The sequence below is a fragment of the Leucopleurus acutus genome, assembly GCF_964270905.1.
Source record: "Leucopleurus acutus genome assembly, chromosome: 20".
NCBI lineage: Eukaryota > Metazoa > Chordata > Mammalia > Artiodactyla > Delphinidae > Leucopleurus > Leucopleurus acutus.
This window is the reverse complement of record NC_139162.1, coordinates 16,635,691-16,658,091: the sequence shown is the minus strand read 5'-3', so window position 1 is coordinate 16,658,091 and position 22,401 is coordinate 16,635,691. Positions and strand designations below refer to the sequence as shown.

At 40.7% G+C, this 22,401-nt stretch overlaps 1 long non-coding RNA gene across 1 annotated transcript in view; it reads left to right on the top strand.

The window, feature by feature from the left end:
- The first annotated feature begins 9,274 nt into the window (after positions 1–9,274).
- Positions 9,275–22,401, top strand: part of LOC309977330 — a 290,212-nt gene continuing 277,085 nt past the window's right edge. Inside the window, exon 1 of the long non-coding RNA XR_014327047.1 lies at positions 9,275–9,348. This is a non-coding gene — a long non-coding RNA (uncharacterized lncRNA). The remainder of the gene's footprint in view (positions 9,349–22,401) is intronic.

Genomic DNA, 22,401 nt, shown 5'->3' with positions numbered 1-22,401 from the left:
CCTTCCGTTCATATTAATTTCTCAGAAAAAAATTGTTATATTTTGTTTTCCAATTTGCTCCACACTGGATTGGAAACACCAATGCCTTCTTTGGAAAAATACTGGCTTTTGGAGGCTTGTAGAAACTAGGAGATTTGGGGTCCTTTATTCATCCTAGGGACCCCTTGTGTTGTGATTTATGTAACAACCTACGGGTCCTCTTGATTCTGCCTCTGGGCATCCTCCTTTAACTACAGATCCTTGTGGTTTCATCTCTGTGGTCAACCTCTTAGAAAAACTCTCCCTAAAAAACCCAGATACCAGAGCAGCGTGGTAGGTATTTTATGTCCTGGACAAACAACCAGAGGTCTTAGGCTGCCTTCTAGAAATATAATAATTGGTTCTTTTTTTTTTTTTTTTGGAAGAGTGGGATACATTTCTTTCTCTCATCAACTCCAACTAATTTGGTATTTTGCCTTTTCTTTTCTACTGGATCAGAGAAAATACCCAACTTCATAGAAACAGAAGTCAACTCCTAGTTCAATTCTATATATTCATTCTTATTACTCATCTAAAGTAGGAACGAATGTATACTCTAATAGTGCTCTTTAACTTTCCATACCAGAGAGAATCTGAGATATTCAAAATTCTAGCAAGTTTATGGGTAGGTTTAACCTAATACTACCTTGTTTTGGGAGTCTGTCGGTCTGGATGGAGGAAGATATCTGTTTTATCTCCTCAAATATCTACTTTGCTTCTACTCAAAAGCATATTCACAAAACATACACACAAGCAAAAGAAATTGCGTTGTATGCATTCTTTTTGTTCCGCTGACAGGTCCTACAGCGTGTAATGTTCAGAATCAAAGATGGGCTGTTTCACTGTGGTCTTGACTGAGGTGCAGAATGGAGACAAATGCGACGTATGCGACAACAGGAGATACTCAGAGACTTGGGGAAACTTTTCTAGTCTTATCAGCAAACTTCGTGATGTGCAAAGACAGTCTCAGCCAACACAATCACATGGTGATGAAACTTTGACCTTGACTTTTGAGCATCTTGCCAACATTAAGGCCTGGTTGAGAAGGCCTGGATTTTCTATGAGAAAAGTCTGACAGGGGAGTCAGGGCTGAAAAATCAGTGATATTATAACAATGGTAATGATGAATAATTTCATCACCTGGAGCAAAGAGAACATACCATCATTCATAGTCCTATTAGACCCAGTGCTACCCTTTTAATAAATATTTTGTAACATCCTCTTGACTTAGCCTGACAAGAAATACATAGACATTATGGCCTACCACTCACATAATTTTTAAAAATTGATAAAATATTCCAATAGTAATGAAAAACAAAATTGAAAGGAAACCAGTTCATAATAAAATAGGCATTGTATATGAGAATATTCAGGACAAACATACTAGGAAACATAATGAAAAAGTCAATACCTATACCTATGTGTGGATGCACCATAGGCAGTGACAGATGCAGACTGAGAGAATGCCTTGTACTGGCGACTTGGTTTCATTGAGTTGCTTTGTCATGACTTTCTGATGTGGGGAACAACTCTTGGTAGAGAGTTGGGACTGAAATAGCGTATAGCTGTCCCTTGATTTATCCATCAGTTGCTTTCCTGGAAAATTCATTTATATTCACAATGAATGATGGTTTGTTTATATGTGAAAGAACTTAGGTTCTAGGCCCAGATAATGATTAACAATTTTTTACCTTGGTGAATGTCCAGTGGGTGTTGCGAAGTCATGCAGGAGGTAGGTGGGATAATTCTTCATTGTGAGAGATGGTTTTGGGTCATGCTGGATGTTTAGCATCCTTGGATCCGCCCACTGCATGTCAATAGAGTCTCTGCTGCCCCATCATCATTGTGACCATCAAAACTGCCCCCACAATGTACCATATTGTGGAACCACTGTGGAAGATGGGGTGTGAGAAGGAATCAGAGAGACAAATCTGTAGATGCGAATTCCTCAATATGAACAAAAAATCCCTGGGATATCAAATTCAAGCACAAAATATATCGGTTTAGTCTGTATATTAATACATTTTGAATTCAATGGTAAAGATTCATCATCCCAAGATTTCAGGAGGAGTTCTTTCATTTTTAGCTTCTTAGCCCCCTCTGAAGGGACTTTTTGAAGGAATTAAAAAATATATGCTACATTTGAAAGCTTAGCATATGCCTAGCACTGTGTTAAGCAGTATGTATACATGGTTTTATTTAAACCCCCACCTGTAATTTTTGAAGATGTTAAGAGAAAACAGATGCATTGGGAGGTTAGAACCGAAACAAAACTTACATGGCTAGTAAATGTCAGAATAAGATTTGAGCTCAAGTTTGTCCAAGGAAGTAACATAACCACCTCAACACAGGTAACCACAGAAGGGTGCAGTTACTAGCTTTTCCCTCCTTCTATAAACTCCCCTAAAATATGCTTTAGGAGTGTCTGAAATGTGGCCCTACCCTTGTAGAACATTTGGGATCTTGATTCTCTTACATGCTGTGCCCTGTTGAAGGCTTTATTGTGCATCATGCTCTAGTGGTTAATTTTCCTTTCTCTGAGTTCAGTTCTATATTTTAATCTATGTTTGAGCTCTTTGTAGAAAAAAATAGTTTGTAGCCATGTTTTGAAAGCAATAAGACAGACTGTAACTCAGAAGTGGAGATACTGTGGTCTTTTGTCATTGTGCTTAATCACAATATATTTCAACAAAAGGAAAGTTTAGAAGGACGAAAAAAATGAAGAAAGGATAAGATAATGGAGGTGGCATAGAGCTATGTGTGTTTTGCCCCAGAAGTCACCCTGGTTTGTGGGTCCCAAGTTTTGATGGGGTGATTGGCATGTCTCCATGGTAGATGCTGGTGATGATGTGCCACCAGGATTTCCTGGGATCCCTGTTACTGTTTGGATGCCCACCCTTCAGCTGCTGCTTACTCTGCAGCCTTCCCTGGAAGATTGGCCTTGGCCAGGAACTGCTTTGCCAGGACATTCTGGGAGCTTTCTCTCTCAACTCACAGCCCTAGGTATCCTATAGTCAGTAACTGGCTTCGATTGGGGGTGACAAAAGCCTTGTTCCCTTTCTTCAGGGCAGGACAGACTCTGCCAGGCAGTTTATGTCTGAGAGACACTTGTGGAATTGGACTGAAGTTAGACTTCATCCAAAACCATATTATTGCCCCTTTCTTCCCCTGCCCCTGCCTGCTACCCTTACTCTCCCCCTGAGAGCTCTCGCTTGATAACTCATGTGCCCATCTCAAGGTTGTTTCTGTGAAACCAGACCTGAGACAGACCCAGTTTTTAGAAGGAAACCATGTTGATTGCCAACCAAATTCTGGCAAGGCTAGTTTTAAAAAACAATGACCATTTTATTGAACATTTCTCTGTCCATAGCACTCTACAAAGCACTTTATATGTACTGTCTCTTTTGCTCACTCTATCTTTTATAGTTGGAGAAACTGGGCTTAGAGTTGTTAACTAGCTTGCTCAATAGCAGGCAGGTTAGTAATTGATGGAGATGGGATTTGACTTCAAACCTGTGGTCTCAGCCATGTTATTCTGCCTCCCTAGTTACTAGGCACTGAAATGGTGAGCCCTCAGCAAAGTAAGCCATGATTTCCAAGAGTCAGCATGGTTTACTAAAAATAAGTGTTGCCAAATTAATCCTATTTACTATCTTTAATGAGTGTGATATCAGTGGATTAAGGGGACATCTTAGATTTTAGCAAGCATGTTGATAAAATCTCCTTGAAGAAAAGTGGAGAAATGTGGACTGACTGGTGGAGTATCGTTAGTTGAATAACCACTCTCAGCATGTTGTATTAACCAGAGAGAATTACTCTTATTTTACAACCGCTTCCAAGCTGGAGGCCCTGTTATCTTTCTAAAAATTTTAAATCAATAACTTAGATGACAATATAGAAACTGTACTTTTCCGATATGCAAGCTGAGAAAGAACTAATGCGTTGGCTATCAGAGCCACTGTTCTATGAGACGTGCTATGGGAAGCACCGTTCTAAAGTATTTACCAGTTCCTCTTTTTATCCGTTAGAGATCAAATATCATTGCCATAGTTTTACAACAGCTTTGTCCTTGGGCTCAGGCTTGAACATAGACCAGGTGTGAAAAATAAGACAGGAAATTCAAAGCTACTACATGAGCCTGGCAATCTCCCTTCTTCTGACCATCTTTGGTCCTGCATCAGACATGATCCTATCCACGTTGTTTCAGTTCTGAGATGAGGACCTATTCCAGCTGGCGTTTAGGGAAATGCTGCCCCCGTTGAAATAAAACTATGTCCAGACTAGATTGGATATAAGTCTATAAAAACAAAATTGGCTTACTGTTCCTCTGGGTCTTACTAATGCAGCTAATGAAAAATATTATTTATCAAATACTATATGCTAGATGCAGAAATAGGCACTTGATATACATTATCTAATTTAATATTCACAACAATCCTGCAAGGTAGCTTTCATTAATCCCAGGAGACAGATGGGTAAACTGAGGACTTACGAGGCTAACTAACTTGCTGAAGGTCACTCAGTTACTGAAGGGTGGATCCAGAATTTCACTCTGACTCCAGTCACACTCTGAACCGAATCATGTCCTCAACTCACCACCCTGATGATTCCATCAGGCCCAAGATACGCCCTCAGATGCCTTCCAAGGGAGCCTTTTTCCACCAAGGCTCTGAGAGGAATGTCCTTTTGACACAGATTTTGTGTGATGCTAGCATTCCTAGATCAGGGAGCAGTATCATCATAAGGACGTTTAAAGCCGTAGAATCTTTGAGAACCAAAGAAAAAATGGGTGTGACTTATAATGGAAAAATAGAGAGAGAGAGAACTGTTTAAAAACATTTTAAAAGTAAAAAAGCACCTGGCTGGAAAGTTTGAACCAAGGGGTCAGTTTGCTCTTTGTTGTGGTCCCAAAACTTGTGATGGCCCATCCTTCATGGCTCCATTTTTATTTTATTTTTATTAAAAGTATATCTTTTAAAGTATCCTCCACTGGGAAGTTAGTTTTCTCTCCATGTTGAGAAACTGGAGATAGGAAGCCCAGCTTCCGCGGTAGGAATGTCACATTTTCTCATGCGCAAGTAGGTAGCAAGAGGGCGCCCAGACATTTGGCTTACTGTTGAGGAATCTGTGCTTATTCATGCATATTTACAAGGTAATTAGTTGTCCATTCATTCATTAGCGTGTTTATAGGGCCACTCGCAAAGCCTCTCAATTGCCGCTTGGAAAAGAGAGACAGCCGTGGTGGGCCTCTGGGGAACACTTGGGTTAAACAGAATCACAGCTGGATTTAGTGGAACACATAGTCCTGAAACCAGAACTACTTTAGTAACTCAAATGTGACTTGTCAATCACCCCCAAAATGAGGTATTGAATTGGCTCATTCATGTTTTTCCTCTAAAAGTCAGGCAGACACTCAGGAATGCTAGAAGTTTCTGTTTTTAAAGCCTTTCACATCCAGAGAGAAATTTCAGTATCGCCTTTTTTAAGAAAGGAAACTCTTATTCAAATTGAGAAATAATTTGCATATACTCAAATTTACTTTTTGGTATATGGGTCCATGAATGCTGATAAATACAGCATGGTACGGAACAATTTCCACGTGTTTTAAAAGTAAAGACCTTTTGCATTTTATCTTTTTTTCAAAATCAGTTGAATAGATCTGAAGTAGACATGCCGTACGGACTTCATGAAGTGGGAAAATATGCTGTTTTTCGAGAGAAAGGTCTGTTGCAGGAAGGTTTTGATTCATGACAACACAGGTGGTTGCAGGAACCACTTTGGGGAAATCCTGATGGAGCCAGCATGCCTCAATGGAACTCTGCATCTTCAGAAGGGTAGACACAGTTCTGCAGACTCAGAATCGATTTAGGGCAAGTTATCTAGTTTTTCAAAGTGTTTTTTAAAAATCTATAATATGAGGCTAATGTTTCCTGCTAATGTGGTCTGATGTGAGTGAATATCATTCCTGCGACCCCCTGAATAGCTGGGTGTGGGCCTCTGTGTAGTTAAAACAAGCTCCCTAAGCACTTGAGGCTGGACCCACCATGGAGGAAGATGTTCCTCGCACAAGCTGCTTTGCATTCCCAACAAGCCCCTTCTGGATATCAAAGGGAGGCAGTTTGTAGAACCTGTGTTTTTGAAAATCTGTCCCTACATTAGACCTGAGAGAAAAATGTCTAGCTCTTCAAATCATCTTTGCACTTTCAAGTCCCCTCTGAATCTTTGTTTTTCCCAGTTCCAGGTCCTCCACGAACATACTTCCTGTGGTCGCGTGCATGTTTCAATATTTAGTTCCTTCAGTCAATTCAAAATGACTTCAAACTCACCTCCTTCAGGAAACCTCCACCCAAACTAACCTCTTGGAAGAGTAGTTATAAGTGTAGAGCTGCTTATAAAAAAGAGGAGTTCCTACGACCTCCCACTCTTCAGTTCCTGTTTTCTGTTCCAGCAGCCTTTTTCTTACTTTCCCATTGTCGGTGCAGAGGCAGCATAGTGTGGGGTTAAGTGCTTCATTTTTCGAGTTGGACTGCTATCTGTCTATCCTTTCATCCATCCATGTATCATCTCTATTATCATTTACCTGTTTACCTATTAATCCTATATCAATCATCTATCTAGTTCTTTATCCATTCATCCGTACCTTTGAGTATGTTATCTATCCTTTCAGAGTCTCAGTTTCCTCATCTGTAAATGGGGTTAATAATAATGCTTCATAGGGCTGTTATAAGGATTAAATGATGCAATGTATATATAGCATTTAGAATCGTTCCTGTTACATAGTATTAGCCATAGTATTACATAGTATTATTTCGATAGTATAATGTTAGCCTTCAATGTCTTCATTATTTTCATGACCTCCTTTTCTCCTTTCTTCTCCCATATTCCATTCACAGAAGCGGGGCCATGCTTTCTCATTTGTGACTTTCCTCAAACCCTACCTTCATTCAAGTCTAAGTATTGATAATAAAACCGTTGTTCTGTTCAGCCCTCTTCCTCACACTCACTTCATCATCAGGACTGATGTGAATACGTTTCAACACATTTTACAGCTCTTTGTTTTTTATTTGGGGTTTGCTTGCTCCACCCCTTTTTTTTTTTTACTCCTGAGGTTTCAAGTGGCCACCAGTTCAGTTTCTGCATTCTCACAGGTGTCCGTTCTTCTTGAACACGTGTTCAGAAGTATGGTTCTGAATGCCCAGGTAATATGAGGTCACAGTCATTGAAGGGCTTGGGGGTTATGGAGCCAGGGTGGGCAATCTGCCGCTGCCACCTAATTTTGTATGGCCTGTTAACTAAGGATGGTTTATACTTTTTTAAATGGTTGAAAAAAACTCAAAAGAAAAATATTTCACAACAGGTGAAAATTATGTAAAATTCAAATTTCAGTGTCCATAAAGTTTTATTGGACATGGCCACGCCCATTCATTTACAAATTTCTTGTGGCTGCTGTCACGCTACAGTGGTGAAGTTGAGTAGTTGTGACAGAGACAGAATGGCCTGAAAAGCCTAAAATATTTACTGTCTGGCTCTTTATAGAAAATGTTTGCTGACTACTGACTGACTTGAAGTCTTGCTCTAAGTAAACCACTGATGAGAAAAGAGAGTATCCTGATGTGAGAAGTAGGGGATTGAAAGCAGGTTATTTTAGGGGGAATTGTCATTGAGTAGCTGTCGTCCTGCCTTTTCAGTATTTCCTATTCCTTGTCTGGTGCATTTAACATATTTGATGGGGTGTGTGTGTTAAGTCAGTTTGCATAAAACTTCCGTGTCAAGTCAATTTCCTGATTCTCTGCCTGGCGGTAAAACCAGACACTGTCATCTTTGAGTACTGGGTTTCACAGGACACAATCCCTTTCCTCAATGGCGAAAGCTTTGTTTCTTTGTGAACTATGGTAGCTTTTCTTGAATTTCTTTTATCGATGTTCAAAACCCGGCCTTTTGTCACGAATATCTTCACATGTTTCAGAACAGCGAAACTTCAGGCTTTTCAGCCATGCACGCAGGAGCGCCTGCATTGTCTTTCTATTGGGGTGATTGACTTGTTCTTTAAATAAAACCACAGCCTTTGTTCTCAGATCCCCACTAACTGCCATATTCAAATTGTTTGTTCTTGTCTAAAATAACTTCAGTTTCTGCTAGTTATTCTGTAGCCTGGCAAACAATTAAGCACAATGTTTACCATGCAGATTGACACCTATTCTGGAAAAATTCTCCAAAAACAAAGAAAGGAATCTAAATAACAAAATGGGGAAGAAAGAAATCAGGCAGTTTTTTATTTTTTACATACTGTATTCCTGAAAACTTGTCCAAGAGTTATGCAGTGGATTCCTGTGTTGTAAAGTGGGGGTTCCATTTGTGGAGAATTTTTTTTTAAAACGTCACAAAAGGGCCAGTGCTGACTTGGGCCGATTGTGCCTTCCTTGGGTCATGAGAGCTGGGGCACGAGAGGCGGCACTGGGTAGGGAGGTGACAGTTCATGCTGGATTCTAGGGAAATCGAGCCAGGCATCTCCCCTGCTGTGGCTGATGATTAGGTGGCGCCTAACCTGCAACCTCTACATATGGTTGTGTTAGACCCCGTGAATAAAAGTAGGGGCAAAGGTGTTGGGTTTTTTTTCCCCTCTTAATTCTCCTACCATATTACTAGAGGTATGGAGCCTTGTCTATCCCCCTCCGGTGCATGCACTCATATAGCTGTCACCTGATGGCTTCCCAAAGGGAGAATCATGGTGAGGTAGGAGGGGGCAGATTTGAGACAGGTAAGGGACACAGGCTGGAGACTGCACCTGCCAGCGAAAAAGCCAGACTCTTAAGTGTCTGGCTTCTGGCCATGCATCATCTTGTTGCAGCAGCAGTTTTTGGAGCCTAAGGTTAGAGGGATGCTTCCTTCCCCCTAAGGTCCTGTGCAGGCGCTGGTAGCTCTCCAAAGACCTACCCTCCCTCATCTATCTTGTCTGGGTGGCAGCAGGCAGTGCCATTATGGGATGGCTTGCAGTCATTTTTGTTTTCGTATAAATTACAAAAAGTCCATGAAGCTGGATTGCAAAATTACACACTATATACTGATCTGCAAAGAAAATGTAGTTTTTTAATGTTTCGTAAGAGATCTACTCTTCCCTAGTAGCCCCCATACTGCTGAGTATCAAGTAAAAATAAAATTTGGTCTGATTTGATAATTTAAACAGCTTCTTAGGTAAAGGTCTCTTTTGGGTAAAGGTTTAATCTCTCAGATTTCTTCCTCTGCTTCTGTTGTTCTCCAGGAGAACCCTTAGGTGGATGGTGGAGGGATCTCAACTCATGCTGAGGGGAAATCTGGGACTTACGCATGTGGGTAAGTCCTGGTTTTGAACTTCTGGCCCTGGTGCTAAATTTGACAGCTCTGAAATCATGGTACCTTCTCTCTCAGCTTGGTCATACCCGGAATCCTTCCAGCTGACTCAGCTTCTCCTAAGCCCTAACCCTGCCTGTCTCTCCTGCAGCCCATGGCTCTCAGGATCACCCAGTCTCTGCTGTGAGCATCCCCTCCCTTACAAGTCCATCAGCTATCTTCTGCGACCTTCCACAGGGTACCCAGCAACTAACACATACTTGCCTTTGACGTAGAATCTGAAGGGGATGTTAGAAAGCTAAACTCTCCCTATCTTCCTGTACCACTCATTTAACTCTGCTCTGGACACTCTAGGTTGGTATGGGGTGGAAAGAGTCAACCTCTGATATGGTCTTGGCTTCTGAGTGCCTAATGGGAAGGAAGCCCTTTCTCTGCTTTGTTTTTTCCCTTTAATGTATTTCACGTGCCTCCACCCATCCAGGACTCCAGCATGGAGAATGGAGTCATATACATTTTTTCCCACCTGCTTTCATGTTGCTTGACCTGGTATCCTACCAATTCCCCTAGGGTGGAAGGGATAAGCTTTCTCTTTGTTCTTCCTGTTTGATTGGAATATTTCCCTTCATCCAGCCTCTTCCTTCCCAAGCTGGTACTCACTTCCCCCTTCCCACACCCCCTACCCCCTACCCCTTGGAGCTGGAGGAGTGAAATGGCTGCCAAGAGACCTAATTTATGGGGAAGAAGAATGGAAATCACATCGGTTTACTACTTTCAATATATTGTCTAGGTTTTACTGCAGTTTATGGTGTGAAAGGCAGTTTAGAGGTACGTTGTATAATGTGGGACAGTGCAAGGTATATGGAAATTGATACAGAATGGTTGAGAACCACATCAGTCTGTACCCTGTAGATTCACTAGGTGCTGAGGATGCAAAATACTTCTGTTTTTGAATGTGTTATAGAGCCTAATACACTCGGGAACATTAAATTCTTCATTGTCAGATGATGATACTAGAAGGCTCCTATACCGAAAGAAATTGTTGCTGTTGTTGAGAAAAAGCCAGCCAATTCCTGGGGTTTAGGCCAGGAAAAATCACATTTTGTATCTAAGTGAAATTGGATTGGAATGAATACTCATGTCACCCTTAAAGGTAAAATAGTCGTAACTTGCAGCCAAAGAATATATGTGGGCTATTGGAGGGGCAGCTCCACTGCCTTTCTTTCTGTGGTGGTAGTGGGGGCTTTAGGGATGGGGGGAGGGGTGCCTTTTAGAAGCAAGAGGACATGAGGGGACTCTTGTCTCCTCTTTGATTTTCTCCTCCTTGCTGGGTCCCTTCTTCCTCCCTTCCTACTTCCTGCCATTTCCATCCCTAACCTTCAGTGTCCTACTAGTAGCCTTGTTGTGGCACTAAGGTTATACATTCTCTCTTTCTCATTCTTCAGCATGCATTGAGTGTCTGCTGTGTGCCAGATACTGGGCTGGGTGGTGGAGAAACAAAGATTAAGCCCCTGTTCAACCTAAGTGCTTGGACAAGAGAACTGACTTGTGCGAGATGAGAAGATGGGATTTGAGGGAGTTGTTGAACGTGGGAGGAAGATGTCTTTGGGGGTGGTGGTCTATTGATATGGGAAATGGGGAAGAGAAGGGATGGGGAAATTTTTGTTAGCAAAATAAGCAGGAAGTGCCAAACATCTCTCTCAAAGGTTGATTTAGACCATGCTTCCCAAGGTTAGGGTTAGGGTGATGGGAATGTCTGGAATTCTGAAACCACTTACCATATGAGAGTGGAGGCAGCATGTCTCCTTGGGACTAGCCCACTGTAAGAGGTTAGTAAAGTGCATGGGTGCTTACGGGCCATTTGAGCACTGCGGATGCCTGCTTCCTCTTTTCCTTGACTCAGAGAAGTGAAGAGAGATTTAATCCTGCAAATGTGTTATGATGGACTCAAGACAGTGTCACAAGGACAGACATTAAAAATGTCCTTGAACATTTTATTCCATTCAACTGTATGTATGTATTCCATTCAACTGAAATTTTACCAAGACTATTTAATTTTTTCATTTATAGTGATTTCTTCGGTAACGACTTGCAAGAATATACTTGTGCCCCCTGAAAGGTTCTGAAAATGTACCCGAAATACTCCAAAGCAAACTTTTAGTTCATTGTCCATGTAAACCTGACTTTTTTCTGTTTTTGTAAAGTGATGCCAATATACCTTACACCAGCCAGCTTAGCACAGGAAACTACAGTTATCTGCCAGTGTTAGTAGTGATTGTCTGTTAGTAACAGATGTCCCCCATGACTTTTTCTTTACCATCTTTATTGGAGTATAATTGCTTTATAATGGTGTGTTAGTTTCTGCTTTATAAGAAAGTGAATTAGCTATACATATACATATATCCCCATCTCTCTTCCCTCTTGCATCTCCCTCCCACCCTCCCTATCCCACCCCTCTAAGTGGTAACAAAGCACTGAGCTAATCTCCCTGTGCTATGCGGCCGCTTCCCACTAGCCATCCATTTTACATTTGGTAGTATGTATAAGTCAATGCCACTCTCTCACTTCGTCCCAGCTTACCCTTCCCCCCACCATGTCCTCAAGTCCATATTCTACGTCTGCATCTATATTCCTGTCCTGCCCCTAGGTTCTTCAGAACCATTTCTTTTTTTAAACTCCATATATATGTGTTAGCATACAGTATTTGTTTTTCTCTTTCTGATTTACTTCACTCTGTAGGACAGACTCTAGGTCCATCCACCTCATTACAAATAACTCAATTTCGTTTCTTTTTATGACTGAGTAATATTCCATTGTATATATGTGCCACATCTTCTTTATCCATTCATTTGTCTATGGACACTTAGGTTACTTCCATGTCCTGGCTATTGTAAATAGAGGTGCAATGAGCATTGTGGTACATGACTCTTTGAATTATGGTTTTCTCGGGATATATGCCCAGTAATGGGATTGCTGGGTCATATGGTAGTTCTATTTTTAGTTTTTTAAAGAACCTCCATACTGTTCTCCATAGTGGCTGTATCAATTTACATTCCCACCAACAGTGCAACAGGGTGGTTCCATTTCTCCACACCCTCTCCAGTATTTATTGTTGTAGATGTTTTGATGATGGCCATTCTGACTGGTGTGAGGTGATGCCTCATTGTAGTTTTGATTTGCATTTCTCTAATGATTAGTTATGTTGAGCATCCTTTCATGTGTTTGTTGGCAATCTGTATATCTTCTGTGAAGAAATGTCTATTTAGGTTTTCTGCCAATTTTTTGATTGGGTTGTTTGTTTTTTGATCTTGAGCTGCATGAACTGCATGTAAATTTTGGAGATTAATCCTTTGTCAGTTGCTTCATTTGCAAATATTTTCTCCCATTCTGAGGGTTGTCTTTTCATCTTGTTTATGGTTTCCTTTGCTGTGCAAAAGCTTTTAAGTTTCATTAGGTCCCATTTGTTTATTTTTATTTCCATTTCTCTAGAAGGTGGGTCAAAAAGGATCTTGCTATGATTTATGTCATAGAGTGTTCTGCCTATGTTTTCCTCTAAGAGTTTGATAGTGTCTGGCCTTACATTTAGGTCTTTAACCCATTTTGAGTTTATTTTTGTGTATGGTGTTAGGGAGTGTTCTAATTTCATTCTTTTATATGTAGCTGTCCAGTTTTGCCAGCACCACTTATTGAAGAGGCTGTCTTTTCTCCATTGTATATTCTTTCCTCCTTTATCAAAGATAAGGTGACCATATTGCGTGGGTTTGTCTTTGGGCTTTCTATCCTGTTCCATTGATCTATATTTCTGTTTTTGTGCCAGTACCATATTGTCTTGATTACTATAGCTTTGCAGTATAGTCTGAAGTCAGGGAGCCCGATTCCTCCAGGTCCATTTTTCTTTCTCAAGATTGCTTTGGCTATTCAGGGTCTTTTGTGTTTCCATACAAATTGTGAAATTTTTTGTTCTAGTTCTGTGAAAAATGCCAGTGGTAGTTTGATAAGGATTGCATTGAATCTGTAGACTGCTTTGGGTAGTAGAGTCATTTTCACAATGTTGGTTCTTCCAGTCCAAGAACATGGTATATCTCTCCATCTGTTTGTATCATCTTTAATTTCTTTCATCAGTGTCTTATAGTTTTCTGCATACAGGTCTTTTGTCTCCTTAGGTAGGTTTATTCCCAGATACTTTATTCTTTTTGTTGCAATGGTAAATGGAAGTGTTTCCTTAATTTCACTTACAGATTTTTCATCATTAGCGTATAGGAATGCCAGAGATTTCTGTGCATTAACATTGTATCCTGCTACTTTACCAAATTCATTGACTAGCTCTAGTAGTTTTCTGGTAGCATCTTTGGGATTCTCTATGTATAGTATCATGTCATCTGCAAACAGTGACAGCTTTACATCTTCTTTTCTGATTTGGATTCCTTTTATTTCTTTTTCTCCTCTGTTTGCTGGGCAACCTTGTCTTGTTCCTGATTTTAGTGGAAATGGTTTCAGTTTTTCACCATTGAGGATGATGTTGGCTGTGGGTTTGTCATATATGACCTTTATTATGTTGAGGAAAATTCCCTCTATGCCTACTTTCTGGAAGGTTTTTATCACAAATGGGTATTGAATTTTGTTGAAAGCTTTTTCTGCATCTATTGAGATGATCATATGGTTTTTATTCTTCAGTTTGTTAATAAGGTGTATCACATTGATTGATTTGCATATATTGAAGAATCCTTGCATTCCTGGGATAAAGCCCACTTGATCATGGTGTATGACCCTTTTAATGTGCTGTTGGATTCTGTTTGCTAGTATTTTGTTGAGGAGTTTTGTATATATGTTCATCAGTGATATTGGCCTGTAGTTTCTCTCTTTGTGACATCTTTTTCTGGGTTTGGTATCAGGGTGATGGTGGCCTCGTAGAATGAGTTTGGGAGTATTCCTCCCTCTGCTATATTTTGGAAGAGTTTGAGAAGGTTAGGTGTTAGACCTTCTGTAAATATTTGATAGAATTCGCCTCTGAAGCCATCTGGTCCTGGGCTTTTGTTTGTTGGAAGATTTTTAATCACAGTTTCAATTTCAGTGCTTGTGATTGATCTGTTTATATTTTCTCTTTCTTCCTTGTTCAGTCTCGGGAGGTTTTGCTTTTCTAAGTATTTGTCCATTTCTCCCAGGTTGTCCATTTTAATGGCATATAGTTGCTTGTAGTAATCTCTCATGATCCTTTGTATTTCTGCTCTATCAGTTGTTACTTCTCCTTTTTTATTTCTAATTCTATTTATTTGAGTCTTCTCCCTTTTGTTCTTGATGAGTCTGGCTAATCAATCAATTTTGTTTATCTTCTCAAAGAACCAGCTTTTAGGTTTATTGATATTTGCTATTTTTTCCTTCATTTGTTTTTCATTTATTTCTGATCTGATCTTTATAATTTCTTTCCTTCTGCTAACTTTGGGGTTTTTTTGTTCTTCTTTCTCTAATTTCTTTAGATGTAAGGTTAGGTTGTTTATTTGAGATGTTTCTTGTTTCTTAAGGTAGGATTGTATTGCTATAAACTTCCCTCTTAGAACTGCTTTTGCTGCATCCCATAGGTTTTGGGTCATCGTGTTTTTGTTGTCATTTGTTTCTAGGTATTTTTTTATTTCCTCTTTGATCTCTTCAATGATCTCTTGGTTATTCAGTAGTGTATTGTTCAGCCTCCATGTGTTTGCATTTTTTTACAGATTTTTTCCTGTAATTGATATCTAGTCACATACCGTTGTGGTTCAAAACATACGTGATTTGATTTCAATTTTCTTAAATTTACCAAGGCTTGATTTGTGACCCAAATATGATCTATCCTGGAGAATGTTCCATGAGCACTTGAGAAGGACATGTATTCTGTTGTTTTTGGATGGAATGTCTTATAAATATCAATTAAGTCCATCTTGTTTAATGTAACATTTAAAGCTTGTGTTTCCTTATTTATTTTCATTTTGGATGGTCTGTCCATTGGTGAAAGTGGGGTGTTAAAGTCCCCTACTGTGATTGTATTACTGTCGATTTCTCCTTGTATGGCTGTTAGCCTTTGCCTTATGTATTGAGGTGCTCCTATGTTGGGTGCATATTTACAATTGTTATATCTTCTACTTGGACTGATCCCTAAATCATTATGTAATGTCCTTCTTTGTCTCTTTTAATAGTCTTTATTTTAAAGTCTATTTTGTCTGATGTGAGAATTGCTACTCCAGCTTTCTTTTGATTTCCATTTGCATGGAATATCTTTTTCCATCCCCTCACTTTCAGTCTGTATGTGTTCCTAGGTCTGAAGTGGGTCTCTTGTAGACAACATATGTACAGGTCTTGTTTTTATATCCATTCCGTCAGTCTGTGTCTTTTGGTTGGAGCATTTAATCCATTTACACTTCAGGTAATTATCGATATGTATGTTCCTGTTATCATTTTCTTAATTGTTTGGGGTTTGTTCTTGTAGGTCTTGTCCTTCTCTTGTGTTTCCTGCCTAGAGAAGATCCTTTAGCATTTGTTGTAAAGTTGGTTTGGTGGTGGTGAATTCTCTTAGCTTTTGCTTGTGTGCAAAGGTTTTAATTTCTCTGTTGAATCTGAATGAGATCCTTGCTTGGTAGAGTATTCTTGGTTGTAGGTTCTTCCCTTTCATCACTTTAAATATGTCATGCCACTCCCTTCTGGCTTGCAGAGTTTCTGCTGAAAGATCAGCTGTTAACCTTATGGGTATTCCCTTGTATGTTATTTGTTGCTTTTCCCTTGCTGCTTTTAATATTTTTTCTTTGTATTTAATTTTTTATTGTTTGATTAATGTGTGTTTCTCCTTGGATTTATCTCGTTTGGGACTCTGTCCTTCCTGGACTTGATTAACTATTTCCTTTCCCATATCAGGGAAGTTTTCATCTATAATCTCTTCAAATATTTTCTCAGTCCCTTTCTTTTTCTCTCCTTCTTTTGGGACCCCTGTAATTTGAATGTTCATGCGTTTAATGTTGTCCCAGAGGTCTCTGACACTGTCCTCAATTCTTTTCATTCTTTTTTCTTTATTGTGCTCTGCAGTAGTTATTTCCACTATTTTATCTTCCAGGTCATTATCTGTTCTTCTGCCTCAGTTATCCTGCTATTCATTCCTTCTAGAGAATTTTTAATTTCATTTATTGTGTTGTTCATCATTGTTTGTTTGCTCTTTAGTTCTTCTAAGTCCTTGTTAAACGTTTCTTGTATTTTCTCTATTCTATTTCCAAGATTTAGGATCATCTTTACTATCATTACTTTGAGTTCTTTTTCAGGTAGACTGCCTATTCCCTGTTCATTTGTTAGGTGTGGTGGGTTTTTACCTTGCCCCTTCATCTGCTGTTTCTCTGTCTTCTCATTTTGCTTAATTTGCTGTGTTTGTGGTCTCCTTTTCTCAGGCTGCAGGTTCGTAGTTCCCATTGTTTTCAGTGTCTGCCCCAGTGGCTAAAGTTGGTTCAGTGGGTTGTGTAGGCTTCCTGGTGGAGGGGGCTTATGCCTGTGTGTGGTGGATGCGGCTGGATCTTGTCTTTCTGGTGTGCAGGTCTCCGTCCAGTGGTGTGTTTTGGAGTGCCTGTGACCTTATTATGATTTTAGGCAGGCTTTCTGCTAGTGGGTGAGGTTGTGTTCCTGTCTTGGTAGTTGTTTGGCATAGGATGTCCAGCACTCTAGCTTGCTGGTCGTTGAGTGGAGCTGGGTCTTGGCATTGAGATGGAGGTATCTGGGGGATTTTCGCCATTTGATATTGCGTGGAGCTGGGAGGTCTCTGGTGGACCAATGTCCTGAACTCAGCTCTCGCACCTCAGAGTCACACCCCTGACACCCAGCCGGAGCACCAAGATCCAATCATCCACATGGCTCAGAATAAAAGGGAGAAAAAAAGAAAGAAAGAATAATAATAAAGTTATTAAAGTAAAAATTAATTATTAAAAAAATAAAAATTAATAAAAAAAAGAAGAAAGAAAGAAGAGAGCCACCAAACCAAAAAACAAATCCACCAATGGTAAGAAGTGCTAAAAACTATACTAAAAAACAAAAACAGAAACAGAAAAAAATGGGCAGACAGAACCTTAGGATAAATGGTAAAAGCAAAGCTATACAGACAAAATTACACACAGAAGCATACACATACACACTCACAAAAAGAGAAAAAGGAAAAAAATATATATATCGTTGCTCCCAAAGTCCACCTCCTCAATTTGGGATGGTTCGTTGTCTATTCAGGTATTCCACAGATGCAGGGTACATTAATTTTATTGTGGAGATTTAATCCTCTGCTCCTGAGGCTGCTGGGAGACATTTCCCTTTCTGTTCTTTGTTCACACAGCTCCTGGGGTTCAGCTTTGGATTTGGCCCCGCCTCTGCGTGTAGGTCCCTGAGGGCATCTGTTCTTCGCTCAGACAGGACGGGGTTAAAGGAGCCGCTGATTCAGGGGCTCTGGCTCACTCAGGCTGGGGGGAGTGCGGGGTGAGCCTGCGGCGGCAGAGGCCAGCGTGACGTTGCACCCACCTGATGCGCACCGTGCGTTCTCCTGGAGAAGTTGTCCCTGGATCCCGGGACCCTGGCAGTGGCGCGCTGCACAGGCTCCCGGGAGGGGAGGTGTGGATAGTGACCTGTGCTTGCACACAGGCTTCTTGGTGGCTGCAACAGCAGCCTTAGCGTCTCACGCCCGTCTCTGGGGTCCGCGCTGATAGCCATGGCTCGCTCTCATCTCTGGAGCTCCTTTAAACGACACTCTCAATCCCCTCTCCTCATGCACCAGGAAAGAAAGAGGCAAGAAAAAGTCTCTTGCCTCTTTGGCAGCTCAAGACTTTTTCCCGGACTCCCTCCCAGCTAGCTGTGGCACACTAACCCCTTCAGGCTGTGTTCACACCGCCAACCCCAGTCCTCTCCCTGAGGTCTGACCTCCGAAGACCAAACGTCGGACCCCGCCCACGCCAGTGGGTGAGCAGGCAAGCCTCTTGGGCTGGTGAGTGCTGGCCGGCACTGATCCTCTGTGTGGGAATCTCTCTGCCCTGCCCTCTGCACCCGTTTCTGCGCTCTCCTCTGTGTTTCCGAAGCTTCCCCCCTCCGCCACCCGTGGTTTCCGCCTGCGAAGGGGCTTCCTAGTGTATGGAAACCTTTCCTCCTTAACAGTTCCCTCCCACTGGTGCAGGTCCCGTCCCTATTCTTTTGTCTCTTTTTTTTCTTTTGCCCTACCCAGGTACGTGGGGAGTTTCTTGCCTTTTGGGAGGCCTGAGGTCTTCTGCCAGTGTTCAGTAGGTGTTCTGTAGGAGATGTTCCACATGTAAATGTATTTCAGATGTATTTGTGGGGAGGAATGTGATCTCTACGCATTACTCTTCCACCATCTTGAAGGTCTCCCCCATACCTTTTTCTAACAGGATTTTGTTCTGGTGTCTTCATTACCTTTCTCTGCGGACCCAATCCTTCCTTGGTCTTTAAGTCTTGGTCTATGAACTTTAGATTTTCCCTATGAACTTCTACCTGAGCTGTCTTTTCAGGTCAATAAAACATTGTAGGAAGCTTCTTGCTGGCTTCAGAGAACTCCAATTTGTTTCTGGACTGCCAGTGCACACCACACACACCACACACACACATGTACACACACAACAGTAGTAGAAGTTGGCCTGAAGGACCTTATTAAAACACAGGCTCGGCTCTTACTGCCCTTCTGTAAAATTTGGTGTTTGGAAACATCTATTTTAATCAGACTATAAAAAACACCTGTTGTTGACACCTGACGTGAAAATAGGAAGAACCTCCTTCTAAGTAGCACTTTATGCTTTACAAAACTCTCTCAAAGTCATTGGGTCTTTTAGCTATCTGGAAGCTATATTAGGATTCATGGGAGTTCTCCGAGCTGTGGACTTCATTAAGCCTCATATACCTGATTTTCACCTGCTCTAAATTAAACTGGCAACATGCATTTTGCTTTGAGCTGGCAAGGGGAGAGATTTTCTCTTTGATTTGCCCTGTATCTAATTTTATTGGAATCTAATAAAAATGACAGAAGGTATGCTCATATTAAAGATACTTGATTTGCCATTTTTTTCAAGAGAATAGACAAAACTGCACAATGAAGTGGATCCATATATTGACTCTAGCTCTGGCCAGATCACCCCAAAATAGGGAAAGCAGAATATAAGTCCTAATGGAAAAAAGGCTTTCTGGGCCAGTTTGGAGTACTCCATGTACATTAGTAATTTGCCAAATTTAGTCACAGCCTGACAACACTGAAACATTTCTAGTGGAACAAACACTCAATGTCAAGTGGTTAAGTTGAAATGAGAACTGGAAATGCTAAATAGCTGAGCAGGTCATGTTCAAGTGCTTGTAGCAGTGACACTGAGGCTTTATGGACAGTCTTCTATCCCTGCACTATTGCTGGAAGAGAAACAAATTTCTTTTGGAAGTAGCAGGAGTGGGGAAGTAGAGTTATAATTCAGCTGATGTGTGTGTATTTCCGAGAATTCTTGTGCTCGCAGTGACTCTAGAGCATGGGTATTGGGAGCTGTTTGAGGAAAGTTGAATACATTGAAAAGCAGAATGCCACTGAAGTATTTCAAGTGGTTTGTGTCTTTACCCCAACACTGATGTTCCAGTAATTCCAGGGTTTTACCTAAATAGATGAATGGGTCTCAGTCATGGAAGATCACAACCTGTTAGCCAAAAGGCAGTCATCATGTTTTTTGTTTTCTGTCTTTTTGTTTTTAACATCTTTATTGGAATATAATTGCTTTACAGTGGTGTGTTAGTTTCTGCTTTATAAAAAGTGAATCAACTATACATATACATATATCCCCATATCTCTTCCCTCTTGCATCTCCCTCCCACCCTCCCTATCCCACCCCTCTAGGTGGTCACAAAGCACCGAGCTGATCTCCCTGTGCTATACGGCTGCTTCCCACTAGCTATCTATTTTACGTTTGGTAGTGTATATATATGTCCATGCCACTCTCTCACTTCGTCCCAGCTTACCTTTCCCCTCCCCGTGTCCTCATCATGTCGTTTTGATGAGCTCAATGAGTTGAAATTGTGTAGAAGTGGTTCAAGTTTATGGGGAGATTATATCAGACAGGTTGGGTTAGATCAAACAACCCATACAAAGATAACACAAATTTAGTTCTAACTCATGCTTACTCAGTGTCTTAGTTCAGACTGCTACAGCAGCAACAAAAACATAGCTTGGTTGGCTTAAAACATAGGAATTTATTTTCTCACAGTTCTAGAGGTTGGAAAACCATGGTCACATTCTGGTGAGGGTCCTCCTCCTGGTTTGTACACAGCTCTCTTCTTGCTGTATCCTCCTCACACGGCAGAGCGAGATTATTTCTCTTGTCTCTCCTTATGAGGGCATTAATTCCATTCGTGGGGGCTCCAACCTCATGACCCAATTACTTCCCCAAGGCCCCACCTCTAAGTACCATCATGTGGGGATAAGGACTTCAACATCTGAATGAGGGGGCAAAAATATTCTTTCCGTAACACTCATACAGTCTATCACACATGGGCAATAAGCTTCTGTTTATTGTTGTCACTGCTAGACCTGATTTGTCAGAAGCTCCATCTTTTTTCTTTTTTATTGAAGCGTAGTTGATTTACAGTGTTGTGTTATTTTCTGGTGTACAGCAAATTGATTCAGTTTATATATATATCCCAGAGGCAGGGAAGAGAGTGACTGTGTTGAGTCAGGAATGCTTAAAGTTTCCTCTTTTATATGACCGTCAATGCTGGTTACATTTCATTGGTTAAAGCAAGTCACATGGCCACACCAGAGGTCAAGTAGATGGAGAAGTGTGATCCTGCCACACTGCCTAAAATGTGTACTGAATGTTTGTCAGTAGTTCCAATGATACCACAGTTATACTTGAGGATCATTTGTTATTTATTTTCCTTTGTGTTAAGAAATTATTCTTCTCTTATCAAATCAGAATCTATCCCATTTAAAGTATCCTTTCCCCTCACAAAAAGTGAACATGTTAATAACCTATTTCTGTATTTAAGAACCTCACTTTAAATTGATTCACCCTACATACATTTGTTCATTTTTTTCTGATATAGGTATTAAATGCTATCCTCCAATTGCTTACTGTCTCATGGGATGACAGATGCTACAGATGACCCTTGCAGTATAATAAGATGACTCTTCCTCTGCAGATGGGTTCAATGTGGAATGAAATTAATGGAGAAGGTACTCCTCAGTCAGCTTGGAACACTCAAGACAGTCTACTTATACTGAAAGTTCCTTAAGCTATATTTTATATCTCTTCCCTCTCATTCTAGCCTGAAAATTATCATCTTTGAATGAAAGCTTTCATGTCCTTGAGATAAATGGTAGTCCACTTTCCTCCATCTTCTTCTGTATGCAAAGTGTGTGCAATTCTTCTCATTTCCATGGATCAGTTTTCTTTTCCCTTGTGGCCTTTTTGAATTCTACCATTCTCCCAACCCAGATTTGGGAAAAGTGATGAGAACAACAGAAATAAGGCACATTTGGTCAAAGATCAGGCTGACTGGAAAACACCTTTGACTACTTCAAGGGAAAAATGGGAAATTAGGCATAGTCTCCTTGACTACTTGGAGGGAATCAGCTCTCATGCAGCTTAGAACTGAGGTTACCCCAAAGCTAGATAGGGTCTTCACTTTGATTCTTTCAGTTTCCATTCTAGGTTCCTCAGGCAAGCCAGACCAAGGAAACTTTAGCTCACCTCACTTTCCCATCTCACTAGCATTCTCTCTGATACTTTGTCTTCTCCAGTACTTTGGAAGGTGCTTAGGATGCGTTTTCTTTCTTTCTTTCTTTTTTCTTAGTAGCAGGGGAGTTATAGAGTTGCACCATTTGCTACCAGAACACCTCTTTCAATAATTTCTCAGGGCAACCCTGTTTCACTGCTGTGTGTCTTTATATATTTGCCCATTCTGAAAATTGTCTGTAAGTTCTAACATAGGTCATGTTTACTCATTTTTAAATGTAGTATATGTAGCAGAGCCTATTCAGGGAAATGTTTCTTCCCCACTCCTCATGTTTCTTTCCATGAGAAGAGGTGTCTGCTAGTG